The sequence below is a fragment of the Entelurus aequoreus genome, linkage group LG14 (genome assembly GCF_033978785.1).
Source record: "Entelurus aequoreus isolate RoL-2023_Sb linkage group LG14, RoL_Eaeq_v1.1, whole genome shotgun sequence".
Taxonomy (NCBI): Eukaryota; Metazoa; Chordata; class Actinopteri; order Syngnathiformes; family Syngnathidae; genus Entelurus; species Entelurus aequoreus.
The window spans coordinates 63,250,807-63,264,218 of NC_084744.1; the positions used below are offsets into that span (position 1 = coordinate 63,250,807).

At 40.5% G+C, this 13,412-nt stretch overlaps 1 protein-coding gene across 3 annotated transcripts in view; it reads left to right on the forward strand.

The window, feature by feature from the left end:
• Window positions 1-13,412, forward strand: part of rnf220a (ring finger protein 220a) — a 390,449-nt gene that overhangs the window by 352,752 nt on the left and 24,285 nt on the right. The window lies entirely within an intron of this gene.

The following is a 13,412-nucleotide window of genomic DNA, read 5'->3' on the forward strand; positions in this document are numbered from 1 at the left end:
TTTCTATGTAACTGTTTTTATATTGTTTTACTTTCTTTTTTATTCAAGAAAATGTTTTTAATTTAGTTATCTAATTTATTTTTTTTTTTTTTAAAGTACCTTATCTTCACCATACCTGGTTGTCCAAATTAGGCATAATAATGTGTTAATTCCACGACTGCATATATCGGTTGATATCGGTATCGGTAATTAAAGAGTTGGAGAATATCGGATATCGGCAAAAAGCCATTATCGGACATCCCTACTCACAAGTATAAAACTACTTTTTTTTAAAGTAATCATTTCTTACTTCAAGCATGAAAAAAAATGATGATGCCGAACACATATCATTATGTCAAGATAATGGCACTAGCATTTACCTCATTTAAGAATATTTTTCAACATATTGAGCAAAAAGGTTTCATTTTTTTTCTACCAAGAAAAGTGAACTTGTTATTAGTGAGAATATACTTATTTTAAGCTATTTTTGGGTCCATTGAGGTTAGCTAATTTTACTTGTTTTGGAAAGGCTTGACAAGTCGAATTTTCTTGTTCTATTGGCAGATCATTTTGCTTAGTTCAAATACAATACCCCTCATTTTTGTATTTGTTTTTCTTGTTTTTGAACACTAACTTTTTGCAGTGTGGACTGCGCTGCTACCCCGCACGTCACCCGCTTTTCTCAATGTTGTAAGGATAAACGTTAGGGGTGGGGATTTTCGGGCACCTAACTATTTGATCCCATTCCTGTGAAGAGGATTCGATTCAACACGATTCTCGATTCAAACCGATGTTTGCATTGAATTCTATTTATATAGCGCTTTTCTCTAGTGACTCAAAGCGCTTTACATTGTGAAAGAGTACTCTAATTAAAAAGTTAAAGTACCCATGATTGTCACACACACACACACACTAGGGGTGGCGAAATTGTTCTCTGCATTTGACCCATCACCCTTGATCACCCCCCCCTGGGAGGTGAGGGGAGTAGTGAGCAGCAGCGGTGGCCACGCCCGGGAATCATTTTTTGGTGATTTAACCCCCAATTCCAACCCTTGATGCTGAGTGTCAAAACTCTCTTCACCATTTACCACCATAATGACCAACGATAAAACACAGTAGCATAGCAGGCTTAAAGGCCTACTGAAAGCCACTACTAGCGACCACGCAGTCTGATAGTTTGTATATCAATGATGAAATCTTAACATTGCAACACATGCCAACACGGCCGGGTTAACTTATAAAGTGCAATTTTAAATTTCCCGCTAAACTTCCGGTTGAAAACATCTATATATGATGACGTATGCACGTGACGTCAATAGATAAACGGAAGCATTGGTACCCCATTGAATCCAATACAAAAAATCTATGTTTTCATTTCAAAATTCCACAGTATTCTGGACATCTGTGTTGGTGAATCTTTTGTAATTTGTTTAATGAACAATGAAGACTGCAAAGAAGAAAGCTGTAGGTGGGATCGGTGTATTAGCGGCTTGCTGTAGCAACACAACCAGGAGGACTTACTTGGATAGCAGACGCGCTAGCCGACGCTAGCCGCCGACCGCACGGATGATCGGGTGAAGTCCTTCGTCGCGCCGTCGATCGCTGGAACGCAGGTGAGCACGGGTGTTGATGAGCAGATGAGGGCTGGTTGGCGTAGGTGGAGCGCTAATGTTTTTATCATAGCTCTGTGAGGTCCGGTTGCTAAGTTAGCTTCAATGGCGTCGTTAGCAACAGCATTGTTAAGCTTCGCCAAGCTGGGAATTATTAACCGTGTAGTTACATGTCCATGGTTTAATAGTATTGTTGATCTTCTGTCTATCCTTCCAGTCAGGGATTTATTTATTTTGTTTCTATCTGCATTTGAGCCAGATGCTATCACGTTAGCTCAGTAGCTAAAGCGCTTCGCCGATGTATTGTCGTGGAGATAAAAGTCACTGTGAATGTCCATTTCGCGTTCTCGACTCTCATTTTCAAGAGGATATAGTATCCGAAGTGGTTTAAAATACAAATCCGTGATCCACAATAGAAAAAGGAGAAAGTGTGGAATCCAATGAACCCTTGTACCTAAGTTACGGTCAGAGTGAAAAAATATACGTCCTGCACTGCCTCTCTAGTCCTTCACTCTCACGTTCCTCATCCACAAATCTTTCATCCTCGCTCAAATTAATGGGGTAATCGTCGCTTTCTCGGTCCGAATCTCTCTCGCTCCATTGAAAACAATGGTATAATATGAGGAGTCCTTCCTCTGGTGACGTCACGCTACTTCCGGTACAGGCAAGGCTTTTTTTTATCAGCGACCAAAAGTTGCGACCTTTATCGTCGTCGTTCTCTACTAAATCCTTTCATCCAAAATATGGCAATATCGCGAAATGATCAAGTATGACACATAGAATGGATCTGCTATCCCCGTTTAAATAAAAAAAATTCATTTCAGTAGGCCTTTAAGTATTTGTTAAAAATGTCACTTTTTCAATCATAACCGCCAGGCAATACTTCATTTACGTTCCGTCACCTGAATAATAACCAAGCTTTAGCGACATTGTTATTGTAAGAGCGAACACAGAGGAACTCTAGCACAGTAAAACATTGGCGTGCTTCGGTATTAGCTGTCAAAGCCAGCTACGGAAAGAGATAAGCTAGCTTCTTTGTGTTTGTAATAAACGACACAATGCGATACGGCACCAATCTGTACCGAGTGACAAACATGAACAATCATATTACAGTATCTGTAAAGTGTTAGCCCACGTTTCTTGTTTTGTTTGTACACAGCGAGCTAGACGGCGTATGTAATGTAGTTGTAACAACACGCACGACGATATTAAAGTGTGACTTACTTGATGGACAGTTGTGCGGACGTTTTCCCCAGTTTATTCGGGTAGGTACTCCATTTATGTCGAAAAAGCTTGGCTCCAAGTTCCACATGTACAGCGTCTTCGCCAACCTCGCTCTCCCGGCTTCCGTCTGCTGCAGCGTTTCACCCTTCCTTCAGGCTGGCTTTTTCCGTGTCTTGCTCTCTTTTCCGGCAACTTCCCGATCCTTGTCCCGGAAGCCCCGCCTCTTGTCCCGGAAAACCCGCCCCCTTCAGTCAAGCCATTGGCTAGAACCCGTAGACATCTGTGACGACACCGATTTGTCATTATTTGGCTAACTTTTGTATTCATAAATGTAAGGTTCTTCTTTGGATAATTATCTTTGGAATGATAATTATAACTAGAAAATTTCCATGGAAATTTTGATGGGCCTGCTATCTATGCGGGGATCGAACCTGGAACCCTCAAGTGGCTGGCACGGCCACTCTACCAACCGAGCTATATATATATATGTATATATATATAGTGAACTGGCGTTGCATAATAATAGTGAAATAACCGAACACGCAATTTACATCAAAAAAACATTCAAAAACGTTGACAATTCAAAATGGAAGAGGACAAACATATTTAAACACATGTAAAAAAATAATATGGCTCTCATGAAGGCACAACAAAATTGTGTGGCTATTTATTTGTTATTAAAAATACAACTTGGTTAAAAGATATGAGAATGTGTATAACTTCTTTAAACAGGACTTTATTTAGCCATTTTATTTATTGTTTTGGCTTAATAGAGGCCAAACCTATTGTATTGCTTTTGGTTGTGATTTTTATTTTGCACTTGAGGACAGTATATTTATAAATAATAATTAGATTTATTATTTATATTTATTTAACGGTGTATTTAAAAGTTTACATTTCAATGTCAACGTTAAAATATACGACAAATACAAGTTTATTGCATTTGAAAGGGTATACTTGCATTATTATTATGTATTGTCATTACATCAGTGGTAAATTTGGTCTAAAAAAAAATGGCAATATTATCATTTATCTACAATAATTTGTCAATATATCGTCGAGCAAAATTTGCTATCGGCCCAGGCCAAAGTGTTAATTTTGTTCACTACAACTTTGATATGAAATGTGTGTATTTGATTTGATTTTTTTTTTTTTTTAATTTCAAATATGCAAAAAAACAAGAGCAAGCCTGATCCAATACAGCAGTGGTCCCCAACCACCGGGCCGATTGGTTCCGGGCCGCACAAGAAATTAAAAAAAAAAAAAAAAAATTTTTTATTTTTTATTACTTCAACATAAAAAACACAATATATACATTATATATCAATATAGATCAATACAGTCTGCAGGGATAAGTCCGTAAGCACACATGATTGTATTTCTTTATAAAAAAAAAAATTTAATTCCCCCCCACCCCCCCGGTCCGTGGGACAAATTTTCAAGCGTTGACCGGTCCGCAGCTACAAAAAGGTTGGGGACCACTGCAATACAGTGCTATATCCTTAACATCCATTATAACAAAATGAAAACAATGGAGAATAAAAAACTTTTAAAAAAAAAATAAACAAAATGAGCAATGGACTTTCTTTTTTATATTTTTTATTTTTTTTTAACATATTTGAAAAGGAGTGAGAAGAAGTTTACACCGTAGAAGTATTGTTCCATCCTTAGTACTGAAATCCAGATTATTCATTAAAATGGATAAAAACTGTGCTTCCCACAGGTTAGCAATCTACTTGCAATGGTTTGAAAGTGTTGGTTTGACAGTTTTGTTCTTAATAGTGCTTTATAAATAAAGGGGATTGGATATGCAGCAGAGCCTGGTTTTCAAATGTTTAATTACGACCACGCTCATTTAAGTGTGGCAGCCCAAATTGTGACCGTGATTAAAATTTGGATTAATTATGCCGCCTGGGTGTACAGTAAGTGCAAAAAAATAAAATTAATTCTCCCATTGTACAAAAGGAAGAAAATCCAATCCAATCCACTTTATTTGTATAGCACATTAAAACAACAACGTTTCCAAAGTGCTGCACAACAATATTAAAAACAATATTCAAATATTATCCTTAGCTCCACCAATGACTGAATAAAAACAAAAAATAAATAAATATAAAACCAATATAAAAATAAATATGATTAAAAACGATTTTAAAGGGTAAACAAATTACCGTATTTTTCTAATTATAAATCGCAGTTTTTTTCATAGTTTGGCCGGGGGTGCTATTTATACTCTGGAGCGATTTACGTGTGAAATTATTAACACATTACCGTAAAATATCAAATAATATTATTTAGAAGCGACACCGAGGAAGAAGATTTCATGGGATTTAGCGATTAGGAGTGACCGATTGTTTGGTAAACGTATAGCATGTTCTATATGTTATAGTTATTTGAATGACTCTTACCGTAATATGTTACGTTAACATACCAGGCACGTTCTCAGTTGGTTATTTATGCCTCATATAACGTACACTTATTCAGCCTGTTGTTCACTATTCTTTATTTATTTTAAATTGCCTCTCAAATGTTTATTCTTGGTGTTGGATTTTATCAAATAAATTTCCCCCAAAAAATGCGACTTATACTCCAGTGCGACTTATATTTGTTTTTTTCCTTCTTTATTATGCATTTTCGGCCGGTGCGACTTATACTCTTATACTTATACTTGTAATCGGAAAAATACGGTAAAACAATAAATAGTAGGGGTGTAACGGTACACAAAAATTTCGGTTCGGTACGTACCTCGGTTTAGAGGTCACGGTTCGGTTCATTTTCGGTACAGTAAGAAAACAACAAAATATAAATTTTTGGGTTATTTATTTACCAAATTTGCAAAATCTTCCACCAAAAATATTTTTCTTAGTGGAATATTTGATGTGAAGTAATCGGAACCTATCCAAGGATCCGATTACTTCACATCAATCATTCATAATAACATTGATTTTGATTCAATATTATGTTTTGAGCAATGACAGTTTGAAAGAAAAAAACAACAACTTTGTTTTATTAGTCAACATTGCAACTTTTTCTAAATTACATTTAACCTTTAAGCTTTTTTATTTAACTTTTGTTATGTTTTTGTTTATTTTAATAGTATTTTTAGAATGTGCCGTGGGCCTTTAAAACATTAGCTGTGGGCCGCAAATGGCCTCCGGGGCACACTTTTGACACCCCTGCTGTAGATAGTAAAAAATTAAATGTGATAAATCTATGGATAAAAAGCAGAGCCTGGCGACGCATGCACGTTTATCATAACTCTCTCTCTCTCTCTGTCTCTGCCCCTCCCTCACCAATGCTGCTGGTGCACAATTTGTTTTGTTTTAACCCCTTCTTAGCCCTGAACGTACATTGAAAATACACGCAACCCTAACTCAAAATGCCGGACATTTGAGGCATTTAAGAAACTCCGCCCTGACAGCTCCGCAAAAGAGGACATGTCCGGTGAAAAGAGGACATATGGTCAGTCTATCGTAGCCCGTTAGCTGCTAGCATGCCGTGTGTTGTGCCTCGGTGTGCGTTGTTTACACAACGTGCGTTACGCTACTTAATATGTCCGTGTGGAAACTCGTTCGGTACACCTCCGAACCGAACCGAAACCCCCGTACCGAAACGGTTCAATACAAATACACGTACCGTTACACCCCTAATAAATAGAAATCAAAATTTAAAAACACAGAGGACCACACATCTCACATAATTTGTTACATTTTGCATTTATCATAGTACTTGCCTTAATTTTAAACCAAACATTGTATGTCCACCTTTAAAAGGTGAAAGAACAGACTAGTTAAAACTGTATTTTTTCAAACCCTTACAGCTCAGCCCTGCTTCTGCTTGAATTTTTGTTGAAATCCGCTGTTTAAAACCACATACTGAGCCTCACCTGCCTCCCGTCCTTCCCCTGCGAGCTCGAGGGACAGCAGACAAGACAGATCAATGATGAAATCTTAGCCAAACGACACCAAAGAGCAGCACGAGGGTTAGGGGGTGGCTCCCCCAGCCATCCATCCATCTCCCTCATGCCCCCACACCATCCGTCTGTCTCTCTTTAGCCGCTGTTAAACGTGCAGACGCCGGACGCTTCTGCTGCACTCTAATAGGGCACCTTGTGATGTGGCGCAGATAACTGCGGTGGCCTGGGGAGAAGGACTTGAAAAGCACAGACATACACACACACACAGTTGTGCCAAAAAGCTCTTCAGGAGGATTTTGTCATGAAAGCTCCACGGTGGTTCTAAGAGACGCTGCACAAATCCATAAGGCTCTCAAGAGAGAAAAATGTCTGGCTGGATGGAGTTGAGGGTCTCCTCACCTGGCATGATGAAGAGAGGCCCTGTTGCTTTGACCAGCCCTTCCTTTGAGACCACGGGGAAGAAAGGCAGAGGGAAAACAGTCCTTCAAAGTGGTGGGAAGGCAGACAGGACGAAATTGAACAAGATCAGTTTATGTTTCAACTCAGTATGTGTGGAGACTTCCCTGCGTCTTTTAACCGGCTTATTCAGTTTCAAAAGAGCTGCATGTATCCGTCTAGTTGCTTGCATGTTTCGAATTACTTTACATTTTTTACAGTATTTCCCCTAGCGTAACCCGTCAGGTTCAGTGCCTGCTTTTCTGTTCCGCCCGGGCACAAAAGACAAGCGAGTTTATAACCCAGTAACCAGCACTGCTCTTGAGGTTGTCAGGAAATGAGGTTTACCAATGTACACATCAGCCTAAACAGAGAAGCCCAGACTTCCCTCTCCCCAGCCACTTCGTCCAGCTCCTCCCGGGGGATCCCGAGACGTTCCCAGGCCAGCCGGGAGACATAGTCTTCCCAACGTCTCCTGGGTCTTCCCCGTGGCCTCCTACCGGTCGGACGTGCCCTCCCTAGGGAGGCGTTTGGGTGGCATCTTAAACAGATACCCAAACCACCTCATCTGGCTCCTCTCCATGTGGAGGAGCATCGGCTTTACTCTGAGCTCTTCCCGGATGACAGAGCTTCTCACCCTATCTCTCAGGGAGAGACCCGCCACCCGGCTTAGGAAACTCATTTGGGCCGCTCGAAACCCGTGATCTTGTCCTTTCGGTCATAACACAAAGCTCATGACGATAGGTGAGGATGGGAACGTAGATCGACCGGTAAATTGAGAGCTTTGCCTTACGGCTCAGCTCCTTCTTCACCACCAAGGATCGACACAGCGTCCGCATTGCTATTTGATTTGGTACAGGGTGTAATTATAAGTGTGACCAGTAGATGGCAGTCAAACATAAGAGATACGTCTCAAGTAAACACCAACATTTTTAAATGTTCCATTGAAAATATAGAACAAATATTTTAGTAGTAAACGTTTCAGTGCCATTTCTAATATAAAGTAGTGTAAAGTTCTTACTTATATCTGTCAGTAAACTCGCCATGAAAGCGCTAAAACATACCGGTGTAGTGAGTTTACATTATTCACCCAAGGAACTTTAGTTATTAGACGGTTTTTCACGGGACACATTTCCGGCGTTGTTGTTTCCGTACGAGGAGATGCTGCTCCGTTATTGATTGAAGTAAAGTCTGAACGTCATTAAAACAGTTAGCGCCATCTTTTGACACCTCTTCCTCACCCGTCCTTGCACGCTACACCGCTGCAACAAAGATGACGGGGAGAAGACGCTGTCGAAGTGGAGGCACGTAAATAAGGCCGCATCCAGAAGCGACTGTCGGAAATCGGCTTGAAGATGATCTGTAAAACATCATCTATGCAACATTTTGACCAAAGAACCGCCATCACATGTTATGTGACCAAAAGGAAGTCTTACGTTTAGAAAAAAATCATAATATGACTCCTTTAAAAATAGACCATTCATCGGCAGTGCGCCTTATAATCCGGTGCGCCCTATGGTTCGGAAAATACGGTTTATTTGCCGGGTTAAATTATTAACGATTGGTCGACTTCAAAATAATGCACTTTCCGGTACAGTTTCTTAAATTTTGATTCGCCGAAAGTATTATCGATCACAAATACATAATTTGTTTTCTTTTGTGTTATTTTTTTTAATGAATTAAGTAACGTTTATGACAACCTTTTTCAAAAAAACACAACGTGGAATGTGAGCTATAACAGGATAATGCATACATTTATCATTTGTTTTCAAAACGCTTACAAAAAAGTTTACTGTGGAACCCCATTTTTATGACTTGATGGGGTCCCCGGGACCCCATTTTGAAGATTCCTAGCGCCAACACTGCATAAACATGAACCAAAGTATTGGGATACCAGGCCAGACTTTGGGAGTCTCATTCCGAGATCAAATCTCACTGATTTTGAAGACCCAAAAGGAATTTCGCCTTTATAAACCTTGCTTTAGACCACGGCCCGTAGAGAAGGTCCTTCCGTTCCCAAGATGTTCTCTCAAACAAAAGTCAAAGTCAACAAGAAATAATTGTTTATTTCATCCTGGGGTTTTTTTCCCAAGCTGTAGGAGCAAAGTGTTGACAGATGGAGTGAGACAGACAGATCACTGAATTTGATATCAGCCCGTCCTGAGAGACAGAAGAAGAAGGGGATTATTTCCGATGAGAGGGCCCAGAGGGCTTGGCGATTTTAGAGAAATCTCCGCTTTGTAAATGGACTTCAAAGATGGCTGTCTCATCTGTCGGGCCTCCCTCTGACCTGTAAAGGGCAGAAAGATAGTGCGATGACTTTTGACATCCCGATGTCGGTCTGCGGAAGGGACGGGCTCCCGATAATTGCTATGGTAACGCATGTGAGCTCGGTTGATTGGCTGATGCAGAATATCAGTCAGCTTCATGACAAGTCCTTTGATCCATCTCTGGGCATGTAATAATGTTGTTGGATGTTGACGATCTCTGCCTTTTCCTGAATGATATCGCTCGCTCTCATCTCGGCACACCATAGTGAAGAGATTCTTCTACGATGAGATGCTGCGTTTAAGTACTGATATTGAAAACTGTCGGAGTAGGTGAACGTGGAACAAATGCATGATGTATTTAAAGACCAATATGAACACCGCGGGGTCATAAAGACCACAAAAAGAAATTAAACGAAGAATGTGAAAACAACGGAAGAGATGATGATTCCAAAAAATGGGGTAAGATCAGCGGTTGGAGGGAAGAAAAAAAACAGGATTTGTGCTACTGGTTTCCCAGTGTGAGTGAAAGGCAGTTAGAGGGTGGCTGACCTTTGCCTGCTAGATTAGATTGGCCTGCCAAGACTGCTTAAATGGACGGACAGCAGTGGAAATGCAACACACAAAGAAAGTAAATAGAACACACACCGTGATGCTATATATTACGCACCTTTGGATTCACAACACTAAAATTCTTTCACACACTTTGACCCCAATGACCAAAAAAAATTAGGTATGCAATGATGTAAAAAATTCATACCATGGTTATTGTCACCAAAATGATCATTATTATCACGCGGTAGTTGAATATCCTCAGAAAGTACTTATACACATGACACACTGAAATCGTTGAACCGGTTTTGTTTGTCTTTTTAATTAAATAACATAGATTGACACACACTATACTTTCAATGGCAGAAGACATATTAAATATTGCCCTGGCCTTTTTAAGAGCTGTATTATTTATTTATTTAAAGTAAAAGTACCACTGATAGTCTGGAGATGCTGCTCCGTTATTGATTGAAGTAAAGTCTGAATGTCATTAAAACAGTAAGCGCCATCTTTTGACACTTCTTCCACTCCCGTCCTTGCCCGCTACACCGTTACCATGAATTGATTTACGTGGACCCCGACTTAAACAAGTTGAAAAACTTATTCGGGTGTTACCATTTAGTGGTCAATTGTACGGAATATGTACTGAACTGTGCAATCAACTAAGAAAAGTTTCAATCAATCAAAAAAACCGCTACAACAAAGATGACGGGGAGTCATAGTTGTATGCAAACTCAAGTAGTTAGTTTTTTTTTAACAACGACCCATAGGTGCAAGAAGTTCGTCACTGTCATAAATATGTGCCATATTCTGAAACCAAACTGAACAATTTGGGAGAATATTTGCACCGCAGCACAACATAAACACAACAGAACAAATACCCAGAATTCCCTGCAGTACCAACTCTTTCGGGACACTACACCCATTTTATTTGGTACAGGGTGTAATTACAAGTGTGACCAGTAGATGGCAGTCACACATAAGAGATACGTCTCAAGTAAACGACACCAACATTTTTAAAGGCCTACTGAAAGCCACTACTACCGACCACGCAGTCTGATAGTTTATATATCAATGATGAAATCTTAACATTGCAACACATGCCAATACGGCCGGGTTAACTTATAAAGTGCAATTTTAAATTTCCCGCTAAACTTCCAGTTGAAAACGTCTATATATGATGACGTATGCGCGTGACGTTAATCGTTGAAACGGAAGTATTGGTACCCCATTGAATCCAATACAAAAAAGCTCTGTTTTCATCTCAAAATTCCACAGTATTCTGGACATCTGCTTTGGTGAATCTTTTGCAATTTGTTTAATGAACAATGAAGACTGCAAAGAAGAAAGCTGTAGGTGGGATCGGTGTATTAGCAGCTGGCTGTAACAACACAACCAGGAGGACTTTGACTTGGATAGCAGACGCGCTATCCGACGCTAGCCGCCGACCGCACGGATGATCGGGTGAAGTCCTTCGTCCTTCCGTCGATCGCTGGAACGCAGGTGAGCACGGGTGTTGATGAGCAGATAAGGGCTGGCTGGCGTAGGTGGATAGCTAATGTTTTTATCATAGCTCTGTGAGGTCCTGTTGCTAAGTTAGCTTCAATGGCGTCGTTAGCAACAGCATTGTTAAGCTTTGCCAGGCTGAGAATTATTAACCGTGTAGTTACATGTCCATGGTTTAATAGTATTGTTGATCTTCTGTCTATCCTTCCAGTCAGGGATTTATTTATTTTGTTTCTATCTGCATTTGAGCCCGATGCTATCACGTTAGCTCAGTAGCTAAAACGCTTCGCCGATGTATTGTCGTGGAGATAAAAGTCACTGTGAATGTCCATTTCGCGTTCTCGACTCTCATTTTCAAGAGGATATAGTATCCGAGGTGGTTTAAAATACAAATCCGTGATCCACAATAGAAAAAGGAGAAAGTGTGGAATCCAATGAACCCTTGTACCTATGTTACGGTCAGAGCGAAAAAAGATACGTCCTGCACTGCACTGTAGTCCTTCACTCTCACTTTCCTCATCCACAAATCTTTCATCCTCGCTCAAATTAATGGGGTAATCGTCGCTTTCTCGGTCCGAATCTCTCTCGCTGCATTGTAAACAATGGGAAAATGTGAGGAGTCCTTCCTCCGGTGACGTCACGCTACTTCCGGTACAGGCAAGGCTTTTTTTTTTATCAGCGACCAAAGTTGCGACCTTTATCGTCGATGTTCTCTACTAAATCCTTTCAGCCAAAATATGGCAATATCGCGAAATGATCAAGTACGACACATAGAATGGATCTGCTATCCCCGTTTAAATTTAAAAAAATCATTTCAGTAGGCCTTTAAATGTTCCATTGAAAATATAGAAAATTACACACGGCGCTCAAAAATCTATCAAAATGTTTTAGTAGTAAACATTTTAGTGCCATTTCTAATATAAAGTAGTGTAAAGTTCTTACTCATATCTGTCAGTAAACTCGCCATGAAATCGCTAAAACATACAGGTGTAGTGAGTGTGCATTATTCACCCAAGGAACTTTGGTTATTAGAGAGTTCCGGTCTGACGGTTTTTCACGGGGTTGTTTCCGGATGAGGAGATGCTGCTCCGTTATTGATTGAAGTAAAGTCTGAATGTCATTAAAACAGTTAGCGCCATCTTTTGACACTTCTTCCACTCCCGTCCTTGCACGCTACACCTCTACAACAAAGATGACGGGGAGTCATAGTTGTATGCAAACTCAAGTAGTTTGTTTTTTAACGACGACCCATAGGTGCAAGAAGCTCGGCACACCAGGCAGGAAGGTAAATCACGACTGATGTCAACGCTGTCAAACCTTTCCATAGTCCCAAACGCTTGTCTCACACACCCAGCGCTCACTAGTCCAGCTGAGAGCCTCCAGAAATTGTGATAGGTGTAAATAAGATGGCTGTCTAGCCTGTGACAGGTTACATTTGAAGTCAACTCACACCCCGGCTTCCGTGGGGATCGGTGGTGTCATTCACACTTCCAAGACCCGAGTACACTCTCACACTTCACACTACCTGGGCAGAGTAAGCCCGCAGAGATACCTGTCGAAGCAGGAGTCACGGACACAGGGTCTAAGTGACAGACACGCGGTCTCAGACAAACACCGGGGAGACTTCTCCAAGACGTTGTGTAAACACACACAAGCAGCAGACATGGCCGCTAAGTGGAGCTGAAGGCTGCGTTGAGGGTTTCCCTGCTTGTCCATCACTGGGTTTGGAGATGTGCCTCCTCCTTTTCCCATCCAGATTGATGCTTGAGGTGTCCATGATCATTAAGGCACCTAGACTCTAAACCAGGGGTGTCAAAGGTACGGCCCGCGTGAAGAGTTTGCCAAGTATTAAAATGAGCTGCATTTTTTTTTAATGAAAGAAACTGCAGTTCTAAATGTGTCCACTGGATGTCACAATAGAAA